This window comes from Dendroctonus ponderosae, unplaced genomic scaffold, assembly GCF_020466585.1.
Source record: "Dendroctonus ponderosae isolate FM_Combo_2020 unplaced genomic scaffold, Dpon_F_20191213v2 Dpon_F_20191213_10, whole genome shotgun sequence".
NCBI classification, from domain to species: domain Eukaryota; kingdom Metazoa; phylum Arthropoda; class Insecta; order Coleoptera; family Curculionidae; genus Dendroctonus; species Dendroctonus ponderosae.
Genome location: NW_026017111.1, coordinates 6,904,906 through 6,917,763, shown reverse-complemented (window position 1 = coordinate 6,917,763; position 12,858 = coordinate 6,904,906). Strand labels below are relative to the sequence as shown.

The window sequence follows — 12,858 nt, the reverse complement described above, 5'->3', positions numbered from 1 at the left end:
AGGGCCTCGGCCAAAACTAACTCGTTTCTTAACTTATTCGCGATTTTTATCTTGATGGAAACTTATTAATTTTGTAGAAAACTATTCGTCTTGGCTGAAACGTTCCTTAACATAACAGAAATTTTGGTTAAGTGGAACTCTTTAGCTTTTAGTTTAATAGAAAAGTTTTTAACTGCAGAAAATCGTAGGTTGATAGAAGCTTTTTTAGAAGATAGAAGAAAAATTTTGCTTCATCCAAGCGTTTGAAATATCCTTAACTTAATAGAAACTCTTGAACTGAATCGAAACTTTTCATCACTCAAGAAACCTCACTTAATATAAATGATCTTTTCATTTTCTCAAAGCCAATTTCTGCAGGTTTTTGCAAAAAAATGTCTAATTTTGAGCAAAAAACCTCAACAGTTAACATGAACCTCAATTTTACTTACGAAATCTTCTCAAAACAACCCAGTTTACTTTATAGTTGAACGTACAAAATCAACCGAATTCTAGACAAAAAAACCAACGTTCGCCACCGCCAGAAATCTACTTCGAGAATGTCAGCTCTTCCAACCAGGGCCAGCTGCGTTCTAAGCGCAAAAGATGGCCGAAGCTGGTCCTTCGAGCGGATTTTTAGCACCGCAAGCAGCTGGTCTTTTATTTGGGAGATGAATAAGGAGGGGCATTAGCTTCGGCTTCAGGCTTCAGCCGAGTTTCTGGTGCTCGTTCGGCCGAAAGCCGCCGCCGGAACGTAAACTGAACAAGAGCCCCTATCGATATCGACGTTTAAACAAACCGATTTTCCGGCATTTTTCCCCAGTGAAATCGGACCGATTTGCGGTGAGTGAGTGCCTCCCGTGCATTAAACGCACTCGATCGACTGTGGGTTCTTCGGGTTCCATCCGCAGGTAAGATTTGTGGGTTTGCATTGTTGTTTGATGCAATAAAAAACCGGCTAAACAGTCCGTTGCATTGCCTGAAGCTTGCAGCTAACATTAGGCGGACCTTTTTCGGAATTTGTGTCCATTTGGGACGCGTTTAGATGGCTTCAAGTCGAGGAAACGAAAGTAAATAGAGGGATCAATGCCCTGGAAATGCTGGTGCGATTCCGGGAAAAATCCATAATTCCAGCTGGATCACCTGGAAGTCTAGACGGGGTTCATTTGTTTGTTGTGTTCACGGTCGCTGCTCTTTTATTCAATGCCTCACATCAAGTTGCATGTGTTTTCATCGGAATATATGTACTTGAAGACCATGTTTTAAACCATATTTTCATCCAAATTCTGAAATATATTTATAACAAACTTTGCTAATAAACAACAGTTTAACTATTGATCACCTATTAGTAGGGCCGATCCTTACAAGTAAAACATGATCAAACTTGTTTCAACTGCAGGATTAAGTAAACAGCTTTTTAAGCCCTTCTAACCATTGTAGGTCTACATGCCACCACATCAGCTAATTACATTCAATCTTCAACCGAAAATGCAGATCACACGGGTTTGAATCCGCTCTGTTTGGTGGTCTCAACCCATTCGGCCCTCACACTCTTGGTCCTGAACAGTTTTTAATCTCCTAGTTAAATAATCAACCATTATGGTCTTAGACGGGTTTTGATTGGTTTAATGTCTCACGTCCCGTCCTGTCCGGTATCAACTCGAACTGGAACTGGACTTGATTGAATTAATCATCGTTTCTTAGGTCTTTCGCGTAAATCCGTTTGATTTAAAAAGTCCATAATTGGGTCTTAAACCAGTTTTATTAATAGGATGCATCGCCTTAAAAGGCCCGATCTGGAGCCATCAACATCATTAAGTCGGAGGATTTTCTTCAACTTCTAATCATCCAGATGCCTCCCCAAACGGTTGTTTTCAGCTTGCTGTTGAAATTTCAACGGCCTCCCATATTCCCCGACCTAAAGCTGGTTGATTTTAATGCAATTTAATTGTTAGTGTTCATAGATTTTGGGAGGAATGGATCGAATGACATGAAAAACAACGGCTAATTCCGGATTACGTTGGCAAATAGGAATGCAACATGCCCATCTGATTTTCGCATGTTTTTGCAATTAAATTGGCGTCATCTGCAAAATTTCAAAGCTTTAGCGGATCAAACGAGTTGTTTTCATTTAGCATAGGCTTTAAAATAGTCCGATGATGGCAGGAATTCGAAACTTTCGACAGTTTTTCAATGTGTGTTCATCATAAACATTTGCCGCTGAAATTCGGGTAGAGGTGCAAAGCTGTTTTTTGTGTCATTTGATCTAGAAAACTTTGCGCTTTTAGCGCGTACTAKTGTCGATTTACCYTCAATTTTCCTGRGACTGGGGCGATTTTTTAAGTTTGGAACCGTATTTTCTCATTTTTCCTTTGGCCTGTGGCAGGCGTTTTTCAGCAGTTTAGCACTGAAATTGCTGCTTTTTGTGCCACATGGTAGAGGAAAAGCTCCAKGAATMCCACAAGAGTCGCKTTTGTAAATTTTATTTTTTTTTATTTGAAGCTTGACCAGATTTAGAAGGCTTTTTTWWAAATCTGTTCCTCTAAATCGGAATAACGCRYAGTTCTGCTTTTACYACCATTCGAYAGAATRAACCGGGCTCTATCAGTWCTGCAAGTGTCAATTTGTTGTTGCATTTCYACAATCTTTGAGGATTTTTCAAGCTAAAGCTTGAATACGCAGCTCAATATCCAYTGCGTTTGRAGRAGCTACGYGCTCGGYATCAGTRTCRTTCAACAGAGGAAACATTGCTCGATAAATCCTGCYAGTGTTGATTTTTTYCGAATTTTCCTCTATTTAGGGGATTTTTCCAGGGGGAGTTTCCAGGAGTTCATCATTCCAYTGCCTGAACAGAATATYTCAAAAGTTTGGTAGCTGAAATACTCTTAGCTAAAGGGYGACTTTGGATTGGAAGAATAGTTCTTATAAATCCTGCCKGTGTCGATTTATACTCTCTTTGTYGRAATWCGAGGRAATTTTTAAGTATSAAGCTTCAAAATGCAGCTTAGTTGCGTTTGAAATAAAAATGTTTAAAAAATTTGAAACCGTGATTGGAAACAAAAAATCCTCAATATTTGTAAAATAGAAGAACATTTATTTAATGAAGTGTGCAGTTGTTTATTCACTTTCGTTCATTTTTTGGGATTTTTTAAAGTTTGAATCTTGAACTGTTTTTTGTTATGTTTGAAACTTTGAAACTTTTGAAGAGGCTTTTTTAAATAAAATCAGTCCTTAAAAGGAGGACTAGTTGTCGCTGTCAACCCGATTCAATAAGGGCCACTTTAACTTCTCATCAATTTCTGGAATTTTTTCAAGTTCCCAGGTTGTGTGTGTTCAGTTTCCAAGTGCATTTTGCTTCAACCACGTTTGCAGAATTAAAAAAAAAATCACTCAGAATGGTGACGAGTAATCGAGCAGTTGATAACACAAGAGACACAAACACAGTTTTTTAGATCCTGACAGTGATTATTTTTTCTCACTTCCTGAAATTTTGGGATTACTTTTATTTTAAAGCTTGAGAATGCAATGAGATTTCCACCCACATGAAAGGAATACTTCAAACATTTTACACTCAAATTGGGCAGAAGCACAGGAAATCTGTTAACAAGTTTGAATAGAAGATACATTGCTCTTCTATTCCTAGAAGTTGTAAATAATTCCCGCTTTTTCTCAATTTTTCGCGAATTTTTTCAGCTTGAAGCTTGAAAATGCAGTGTGTGTGCTACCGCATTAGAAATGCATTTTTTTTAAGTGCAGTACTTAAAATCTACATATGTTAAATAACTGCTTTCTATACAATTCAATAGATGAGATTCTGCTCTATTAATGCTGCAAGTGTCAATTTATTCTAGGTTTTTTTCAATTTGAGGGATTTTTTTTAAGTTTGAAGGTTGCAATATACATAGTTAACTTACCACCACGTTTGCTCAAGGTTTTTCAAAAATTTGCCACGTAAAATTATGGCTAGCTGCCGAACAGTTGTTAAAATAATTCAACAGAAGAATCATCGTTCTATAGCTATATATCCTGAAAATGCCATTTTTATTTCACTTTTTCTCAAATTTAGAGATTTGTTCGTTGGCAAAAGCTTAACAAGATGAATTCTTCAAACATTTCATGCTCTCATTGAGGAGAATTTAGATGCATTCTTTCAGTACTACTCAATGGAAAGGGCATTGCTCTGTTAATCCAGCAAGTGTGGAATTGTTCCCGTACTTGCTCATTTTTTATAATTTTTTTAAAACTGAAACATGGAAATACGGTTGATTTTCCATCACGTTAGCAGGAGATTTTTTTCATGTTTTGCCATTCAAAGTGGGAATAAGTTGCAGATATGATTTCAACACCATTTAATAGAGGTGGTCTTGCTTTATTTTTCCGGCAATTATCAATATACTGGCATGTTGGCGCAATTTTTTACGTTGGAAACTTGAAAATGCAGTTTGAGCGCCACTACCGTAGACCTATATTTGAAAAAGTTTTGGATTCAAAATCGAGATCATTTCGATTTGTCTGCGTTCTCTACCAGTTAATATGGGAGATTTTGCTTTATTAATTCTGTAATAATGTCCTGTCCATTTATTCTATTTTTTTTCTCAATTTGTGGGAGCATCAAAATGGATTGTCCAAAAATAATATCCTTCAAAGTGCTGATTTTCTACTTATTATTATTCTAGAGATTAAACCTTATTCTAATAATCAAAAAGAAAAATAATCTAGATTTATTTCAACTATGTTTTGAAGAGATTTTCAAAAAGTTTGCCACTCAAAATGAGGATAGCCGGGAAGCCTGCTTTCAAAGGCAATCTATAGAAAAATCTTTGCTCTAATATTTCTGCAAGAATCGAGTGCTTTTACTGCTTACACTTTTCTCTAATAAATAGAGTCTTTTAAATTTAATGCTTGAAAATACAGCTTAAAATCCGCCAGAGTTTAGAGCCATTTTATTCTTGGTGCCTGAAATACTGAATAGCTAAAGTCCAGTGTCAATTTGCTCTAAATTTGTTTGAAATCTGAGCGAAACTTTGAATCGCAGTTTAAGTTTTTTGAGAGAGATGTCACTCATCTAACTAACAATCGGCTCTGACTTCTCCTCAATTTGTGAAAATTTTAAGTATTTATCTGGAGTTTCACCACTCTTGAAAAAGATTCTTCAAAAATTCGGCACGCAAAATGTGAAGTAATTAGAGATATGCCCTAAAAGACATTCAATAGACAATACTTTACCCTATTAATCTAATAAGTGTCAACTTATTCGCACTTTTTTCGAATTTGTGGATTTTTTCAAAGTTTACGGGTTTAAAATCCAGTTTGAGTTCAACTGTATTTGAAAATGGTTCATAAAAAAATCGTCAGTCAAAATGAAGGTAATCCAGAAACGTGCTCTCAACTCCATTCCATAGATTATTCTTTGCCCTATTATTCCTGCAAGTGTGTATTTGCTCTCACTCGTCCTCAATTTGCGGAAAATTTTCAAGTATGAAGCTGCAAAATGCAGTTTTACGCTCACTACATTTGGGAAAGCTTTTTTACAAATTTGCCACTTAAAATCTGGATATGTTAAAAAACTGCGCTCTACAAAATTTAATAGAGGAGGCTTGGCCCTCTGGTAAACCTACGGGTGCAAATGTACCCAAATGTTAATGATTTTTTTAGTTTGAGGCTTGAAATTGTAGTTTGATTTTCTCCTGGATGGGAAAATATTTTTCAACAATATCTCATTAAAAGAGTTGATCAGTTAGACAATGGCATTCAACGCCGTTCAATAGTTGAATCTTTGCCGTATTATCCCTGCAAGTCTGTATTGGCTCTCACTTTTCGTCAATTTGCGGGCATTTTGTAAGTCTGAAGCGGCAAAATGCAGTTGTCCGCCAGCTAGATTTGGGGAAGCTTTTTCACAAATTTCTCACTGAAAATCTGGACAAGTAAAAATGCTGCATTCTTCGATATTTAATAGAGGAGGCTCTCTAGTAAACCTACAGGTGTGAATTTGCCCAAACTTTTCGTCAATTTTTCTGATTTTTTTTAGTTTGAAGCTTGAAAWTGTTGTTTGATCTTCTCCGGGGTGGCAAAATWATTTTCAACAATTTCTCATTAAAAGAGTTGATCAGTTAGAGAATTGCCTTTAACGCCGTTCAATTAGATGAATCTTTGCCGTATTATTCCTGCAAGTCTSTATTGGCTCTCACTTCTCGTCAATTTGCGKGCATTTTTCARGTCCRAAGCTGCAAAATGCAGTTTTACGCTCGCTACATTTAGGGAAGCTTTTTCACAAATTTGTAACTGAAAATCTGGACAAGTTAAAGGGCTGCACTCTTCGATATTTAATAGAAGAAGTTTTGCCCTCTTGTTAATCTGCAGGTGTAAATTTGCCCAAACTTTACGTAAATTTTTCTGATTTTTTTTTAGTTTCAAGCTTGAAAATGTTTGTTCCTCTCCGGAGTAGCAAAATAATTTTCAACAATTTCTCATTAAAAGAGTTGATCAGTTCGAGAATTGCCTTTAACGCCGTTCAATAGATGAATCTTTGCCGTATTATTCATGCAAGTCTGTATTGGCTCTCACTTCTCGTCAATTTGGGGTAATTTTTTAAGTCTGAAGCCGCAAAATGCAGTTTTCCGCCCTCTACATTTGGGGAAGTTTTTCACAAATTTGTCACTCAAAATCTGGCCAAGTTAAAGGGCTGCACTCTTCGATGTTCAAGCGAGGAGGCGTTGCCCTCTGGTAAACCTACAGGTGTAAATTTGCCTAAACTCTTCGTCAATTTTTCTAATTTTTTTAGTTTGAGGCTTGAAAATGCTGTTTGATTTTCTGCTTGATGGGATAATATTTTTCAACAATTTGTCATTAAAAGAGTTGATTAGTTAGAGGACGGCTTTCAATGCCGTTCAATAGAGGAAACTTTGCACTGTTACAAATTACGCATAACAAATAGTCGCAATCTTCCCGAGGCCGCGAATATTTTTTACTTGGAAACAATCGTGCCTTTCAGCCTCTCACATTCTGCCTAAAAGACGCAATTGTTTTCACTTGGCATCGGTGATTAAACTTGCCTTTTTCCGGCCTGACACACTTTGTCTAGACTTAATTATGTACCCGAGCAGCAAAACTAGTTGGCCTGAAAGTGGACGGAACCAATACAAAAATATTTTCGCACTTTGGATAGTAGAATGCACTCTGCAGACTAAGTGTGAAGGTAGCAAATATTCTACAATTTCATTTACGTTCTCGCTCATTTTTACATAAACCAGGCAAGTGAAAACAAATTATTTTTGTCTGCTGGTAATCATTTACTTGCAAACCCGGTCCAAGCATAAAAGTGGAGTTTATATCGGGGCCAGATATGTTTACCGAAAAACGCCTTGGTTTATGATGGAAAATTTCCGAAAATTCCGGCGAAATAAAAGGCCTGCTTTCATAAATTATGGGCTTTTATGCATTTTCGATTCTAGGGGATCTGGGTCAAGACAAACTGCATGCAAATGCAGACGCATTCGCACTTTCAAGCCAGCTTTCTGTGGAGAATTTCAAACGAAAATCCAGTCCGAGAACTGGGTTATTAATAAGGCCAGTGGCTGAAATTGAATATCGAGGAAAAGTGCATCAAAACGAAGATTTATGCCACTTAATGGCCATCATTGGCTTAATGGCCTTCCTAGCAAATGGATTTCTCTATCAATTGCCGCTGACCGATTAAGCTTTAGTGTGAATTCCTGGTTGGCAAATCGAAAATGCTCAGATTGAGCATATTGATTAGGCATGCGAGTGCTGTTAAGTGCCGATTATGCTAAGCCGAGTCCATGGGCTGATTTAGACGCAATCAATAACATATTTGGGGCAAATTGCGTGCGGCTTTGGCACGCAGATGGCTCATTCAACATCAATTGTGTGGCTATTTATGGCCCATAAAAGGAGTGGATCCCATATAATTGTTTGTTTATGCTTGAGTTATTGTCAAACATATCCGGGCAATGGCAATTAGGGCGTTACTCACCCAACTGCATTAGAACGAACGGTTTCAAAACAGCTTGCAAGTAGGAATTGCCCGAAAAATGCAACGCAATTTTTCCTGAGGAAACATAAACATACGCATTTATCGAAATTTTATTCAGTAAATTTATGCGTGAGATGCGACGGTCACTAACATTTTACGAATAGGAAACTATCCAAGAACCGGCATCTTCTCACGATTAAACTTGTCATCGCTGAGCTGGATGAGCTCATGTATATTTTAAATAAACCATATGAACCTAAACAACGAAAGACGGCAAAATACGTAATATTTTAAGACTAGATTTGTGGTCTTTTGGAATTTTTTAGCCTTTTAAGTTTTAAAAACGTTTTCGTTCACATGGCGAAAAGTTGAATCCTGGATTTGGAGGATTTTTGAAAATGTTCCATATGTTCATTTGACGCGAATATTTTTTGAAAAGTTCTATAGTCTTATCGAGCCCAAACGGAGGCACTTTACCTTCTTCATAAACAATTTTTTAGGGTAAATCCGGCCGTTGAGATTTTTTCAAATTCCCAACCGTGTGTCTGATTAGCTCTCTGTTGGCATTATGCAAGACTCCTTATGAAAAACTGCAAATTCTAAACCCATCAAAGTGGAAGTTCCAGTTTTGCCCCATTTGTAGACAAAACCTCCAGCTGTACATAAAGAAATTTTCGAAAAATCTAAAAATTGCAGTCATAAAACTGGCGTTTTTTTGAAAAATTGCATGTTGTGAACGAACTAACACTGAAGATTCATATTTGCACCGTTTGTGGCAAAGACTTCAATATTTTCATGTAAAATTTTTCAGAAAAGTTTTTTGTTGAAAGATTTAAAAAAAATTGAGTTCTGACCCTAAGGTCAATAGCGGGAAAAAAATCACGACGAGATAGAGTGAGAAGCGCAACGATAAGACAGACCTGCAAGGTGGAGGATGTAATCAGATGGGGACTAAAGCGCAGAAGATGCTGGCGGAACCATGTAGAAAGAATGGACCCCGAAAGAATAGCGAAGATTGTGTCGAATGGAAATCCAGCTGGTAAAAGACCCATCGGAAGACCACCGAAAAGATGGAAGGATAATTGGATATTCATATCACAGGAGAATCAACAACATTGACCAGACGAAATAAACAGACCAAAGGGTCTTCACAAAGAATGAGAAGAAGAGTTCTGACCGGAAAACTACATTGCATTGGCATTATGCAAGCCTTATATTCTAAGGTTAATATTTGCATTTTTGATGGCAAAAGCGGCACTTAGAGATAGAAAAAGTCGCAAGTGAATCTGTAGTACAGCGATTCTAAAAATCAAACTTCTGTCCAAAAAGCTCTGTCGCTGTGCCTTAACCTGCATACTTCCGTTCATCTTCAAAAATCTTCAATTTTGTGCCTACAAAGCTTTGCTGTGTCTCGAAAAATGTGAATTATTTGCCTCAAAACTCGCAACCTCTTCTCCTTTTAATTACTGCAATTAATCACAAATCCAATTGAACCATTCGATCACAGTGTGTTATTGTTGTTGTCTTAGTTCGGCCGCTGGTCAATGTGTCGCCAATCTCATATTAGAATTGCCATGAATCGGCTGAACAACACTCTCGCCTATTCCAGATTATTTTTAAATCCCTATCGCACTTTGTGTGCGTCTTTTGACATTAAGGTCTCGGTCAATTGCATCATTATCTAGTGGAAGCATTGGTGTAACATTTGGTTCTTCTTCGCGCTTACCTGCCCAGAACGGGGGCATGGGAGTTTAAAAAAATTGTGTCTTTTCAATGACAAATTAAAGCCTGCCTGCACTTATGAATGCAATGTTGAGAGCCACGATTTGCATAGAAACAAAGCGTTGCTTGTTGGCTTATCGTCAGACATGATCTCACATTCGAAGAAAGGTCTGCATACAAGCAAGTTTGACTGTGTGCAGCATCGGTTTGTTCGTTTCGATAGTTTATTAAATCGGGAAGAAAAAACACCCGATGAGCATGTTAATGCAAACAGGGATATCGATAAGAGGACATGTTTTGACGCGCTATCCGGTATCAATGACTCACTTATCAGGGATTCACAAGAAGAACATATCACCTGATACAATGATCTAAAGTACATTCTCTAAAAGTGCGAGCAAATACTGTGAATTTCCATGAGACTACGTGGTGTGTGATATCTTGTCCAAACAGAAGATAGTGGCACATCGAAACAACGAAAACAAACAGAATCTTGTTTGTCATTGGCTTCCCAGCTGTAGATTTGAAGCGTAGTTTTGAAGGAAAAAAGCCAAGTCCATTTTTACCTGTGAACAATTCAATCCCACATGTCCCCTACTGCTTAACCAATCTGTTCAACCAAGCTCGGTAGTACTAAAATATAATTATATCACACGAGGCATCCATAATCGCTGTTTATTGTCCCACGTGCGCCTCGAATAAATGCCAAAACAAAATAAACATTTTTCCTCAAAACGATGCAGACTCCGTAAATTCCAAGTGAAATTTAAGCGCTCGATTTATTGGTTTTTCGGTTTTATATTGGCGATATAAGTCAAAGAGTGGGCTTTTGGACAGTTTATGGCCCAGCCTAGGCAGATCTATCAAACGGAATGGCCGTTGAATTGGAAAAGTGCACTTAGTTTGGGACGCTTAAAGGGCGAAGAACTCTTGAGAAATGCTACTGTTATACAAGACGTTAGTTGGACATCCTCATGTCCCAGTTAATATGAAAATGGGCTTGGAATTGCACTGTTTCAACATCCCAATTTCACATGCAAAAAGCTGCTCAATCATGTGGAAATTGTTTTTACGAAAAACCACGCAGTCCAAACCAACTGAAGTGGAGACTCAAAATGTGTTCTATTTATTGCAAAGACGACGTTTTTGCACAAACAACCTTACCTAAAATTGAGACTGAAACACGGACGATTTATAACAAAAAGGTCTTTATTTGCATGCATGTTTTTTCTAGCTGAGATATTTTTGAAAGTTTCTCAATTTGTGTCAACTCATGTTTTATCAATGTACGGGTATGCTTTTCAAAATCATCCAGTCTTAACCAACTGCGGTCCACACTTGAAATATACAACATCAATAGCAAATGCGTCACTCTTCACCTGAACGGAGTTTGAGGTTTATCTGGAATTTGACAAACTTTTGAAAATTTCTCAAACTTGTGTCTAGAAAGCCCTGTTTTATGAAGCTTTTTTGGAAAAACAAGTAGTCTAAACCAGCTACGTTGAAGACTCGAAATTCACAATATGTTTAGCAAATGGATCGATCTTCGTGTGAACAAAAATGATGCTGAATTCGGCATTTGACGGATTTTTGAAAAATTCTTAAACATGTCTAGAAACCCATATTTTATCAATCCTAGCCAAACTTAAAAAAAAATCGCGCAGTCTAAACCAACTGAGGTGGAGAGATGGAATTCATCACAAGTATGGAAAAACCGTCACGCTTCATACAAACGAAAATTCAACGGAATCTGGAATTTGACAGATTTGTTTTTAATTCCCAGGTTTGTGTCTAGACAGCCATATTTTATCAATCTTCGATATTTTTTTGAAAAATCACATTGTCTAAAGTAACTACGGTGGAGGCTTGAAATTCACCAGAAAGATAGTAAAACATTCAATTTTCATGCAAACGAAAATTCAACTAAATCTTGCATATGACAGTTTAAAAAAAATCATAACTTGTGTCTAGAAGGTCATATTTTATCAATCTTTTTTGAAAAATCACGTAGCCTGAACCAGCTACGGTGGAGACTTAAAATGCACATGATGTGTAGTAACACCGTTACTTTTCATGCACACAAACATTCAACGAACTCTGGAATTTGACAGATTTTTGAGAAAACTTCAAACTTTTGTCTAGAAAGCCATGTTTTATCAATCTACACGTCTCAAAATCACGCAGGCTAACCTACATAGATTCTTCCAATTGGCATCAAGTATAGCAAAAGCTTCATGTTTCATCAGAACAAAAATTCACATAAATATGGCGTTTGACAGATTTTTAAAGAAAATTCCCAAACTTGTGTCTAGAAATCCATGTTTTATTAATATGCAAATCTGTTTTTGAAGAATCACGTAACTTACAAAGATAGATTCTTGAAATTTGCGATAAGTATAGCAAAAGCTGCATTGTTCACGAGAACAAATATTCATCTGAATCTGGTGTTTGACAAATTTTTGAAAAATTCCGAAACTTGTGTCGAGAAAGCCATATTTTATCAAGCTTCAATACTATTTTAAAAAATCGCGTAGCTTAAACCAGCGACGGTGGAGACTTGAAATTCACAAGATGTATAGAAAAACCTTTACTCTTCGTGCAAACAAACCTTCGACGGAATCTGGCATTTGACAGATTTTTGATAAAATGTCAAACTTTTGTCTAGAAATCCATGTATGATCAATCTGCAAGTCTGTTTGAAAAATCACGGAGTCTCAACATATTAAGATAGATTATTGAAATTTGCAAGAAGTATAGTATAGGTGTATAAGCTCAATTTTTCAATAAGGTCAGATTTTTGAAAATTTCCAAAACTTGCGTCTGGGAAGTCATATTTTATCAATCTTCCATACTTTTTTGACAAATCACGTAGTCTGAACTAAGTACGCTAGAGACTTGAAATTCACAAGGTGTCTAGCAAAACCTTTACCCTTCATGCCGACAAACACTCAACCGAATCTGGTATTTGACAGTTTTTAAAGAAAATTTCAAACTTGTGTCTTGAACGCCATATTTTATGAATTTGCCATACTTTTTTGAAAAATCACGTAGTCTAAACAAAGCACGCTAGATACTTGAAATTCATAAGATGTCTAGAAAAACCTTTACTCTTCATGCAAGCAAACATTCAACGGAATCTGGCATTTGACAGTTTTTAAAGAAAGTTT

The 12,858-nt window shown here is 36.9% G+C and overlaps 1 protein-coding gene across 1 annotated transcript in view; it reads left to right on the top strand.

Moving 5' to 3' along the window:
• The first annotated feature begins 652 nt into the window (after nucleotides 1-652).
• Nucleotides 653-12,858, top strand: part of LOC125502762 (dystroglycan 1-like) — a 52,203-nt gene continuing 39,997 nt past the window's right edge. The window contains exon 1 of the mRNA XM_048661985.1: nucleotides 653-887. The gene's annotated coding sequence lies outside the window, so the exon portion shown is untranslated. The remainder of the gene's footprint in view (nucleotides 888-12,858) is intronic.